General features: G+C 41.9%; 1 pseudogene; it reads right to left on the bottom strand.

Annotated features, from left to right (window-relative positions):
• Positions 1-327: 327 nt before the first annotated feature.
• LOC114006704 (protein N-lysine methyltransferase METTL21A pseudogene) lies at positions 328-1,138 on the bottom strand (annotated as a pseudogene).
• Positions 1,139-1,949: the final 811 nt, after the last annotated feature.

The raw sequence follows: 1,949 nt of genomic DNA, 5'->3' as shown, positions 1-1,949 counted from the left end.
CATAATGTTTATGTTGCTGGACTCCCACGTGAGAGGTTCAAGTCCCAGACCCAGCAACATAAAATTCAATGCCAGACGCATGTGTGTGCATACCCAAGATCCCCTTGGGTGATTTCTCACTTTCTATCTCTCTGTCTCTATCTCTCTAGCAAGTGCACACAACCTATAGCAAAAATCTCTCAAAAAAAAAATAGTTCACATGACTTAACCTTACCCATACAAGTCCACTAGTTCAAAGAACCTTGCATATGACAGCCATCAGTTACAACTGTCTATCAAGAGTGAGCAGCATGGGATACAGAAACAACATAAACCTGAATCTCACACTTTTCTTTCATGTTATTTGAGTTTCAGAGTGAGTTAAAATATGACTCAAAATCACAGCAGTGGGACAGAACACTGCTTCATTTTAACGCTGCCCACAGCTTTGACCCTTGAGAACTTTTGGTCAAACTCTGTGTAGTAAGCCATTTCATTAAACAGGGTTAGGTTCCTAGTCTCAAAAGGCTGGTTATGATATACTAGAAGTAGGGAAGTGACAAGCAAAGAGGCTCCTGAAAGTCAGTGACCATGTTCTCCTAAGTTATAACCAACTATAAGTCTTCCCTCTGGTCTCTCTTCTGTGCTTTGTAAACATGGACATCTTTCTCAGGATCATAGTGAACCTTACTCACAGTAAAGCATCCCTCCAGCTTTGCTAAGAAGTTAGTATCCCATTCGTAGCGAATCCGGCAAGCTAAAAGAGTCACAGAGCGGATGCTACAGAGATATTCCAGGGTCTGAAGAAGATCTGTGGATGTTTCCTCTAAATATATGATACCAGCTCCAAGTATCAGGTCAAATTCTCCAGGTGAAAAACTCCCCAAATTCTGTCCCCAAGTCAGCTCCTTAACAACACCTCTGGATTGGATATGGGGAGGTAAGTTGGCTTGAATGTTCGATTTAAGAAATTCTAATGCTGCTTTTCGATCCATGATAGTCACATGAGCATCACGTCCCAAACAACTGCTGCAACTCCCAGCTGCCTCTAGTCCTGGTGGATCTGGATAGTGTGGTTTGCCAAGGAGAAGGTCACAAGAGGCTTGTGGAACTTCTGCAGCCCCACTCTTGTGGTGTCCTCATAGGGCATCAGGGCCATTTTGCCCACACTCAGCTCTTGATTCAGACCAGGGCTGGCCACCCGACAGTCTCAATTGTGAGAAGGTTTTCTGTTTGTTTGTTTGTTTGTTTTTTTATGGATGCCTTTGGGTCTTCTAAATATGCCATTTTTTGTTTGTTTTGTTTTGTTTTGTTTTGGAGAGGTTTTCGCTATAGGGCACGTGCGCTCGCCAGCCATACAGAGATAGACATAGAGACAGAAAGCGAGAAATCACCTCCCAGAGGGGATGGTCACACGGCAATCCCTTCTCCTCCATTCTCCTCCCGGGATGTTGGGCACACACGCACACGCACCCGGCGTGAGTTTTAAGCCACCGGGTCCGGGACGCGAACCGCAGTCAATTATGTGGGAGTCCAGCGAAATAGCCATACACTAACTGCTGGTTCCCTAAATATGCTATTATGTCATCTGCAAATAAAGATATTTTCAACTCTTCTTTGACTATTTGAATGCCTTTTATATTATTCTCTTTTATTGCATTGGCTAAAACTTCCAGTACTATATCAGAAAGAAGTGGAGAAAGTTGGCAAATAAAGACATTTTCAACTCTTTGACTATTTGAATGCCTTTTATATTATTCTCTTTTATTGCATTGGCTAAAACTTCCAGTACTATATCAGAAAGAAGTGGAGAAAGTTGGCAATCTTGTCTAGTGCCAATTTTTAGTGGAAAAGCTTTTAGCTTTTCCCCATTCAGTATGTTAGCTATAGGTTTTTCATATATGGATTTTACACCAATCTTCTGAGAGTCTTAATCATTAAAGGATGTTATATTTTATCAAATGCTCTCT

This window comes from Tupaia chinensis, unplaced genomic scaffold (assembly GCF_000334495.1).
Source record: "Tupaia chinensis unplaced genomic scaffold, TupChi_1.0 Scaffold149762_1, whole genome shotgun sequence".
NCBI lineage: Eukaryota > Metazoa > Chordata > Mammalia > Scandentia > Tupaiidae > Tupaia > Tupaia belangeri.
This window is presented reverse-complemented; position numbering and strand designations above follow the sequence as displayed.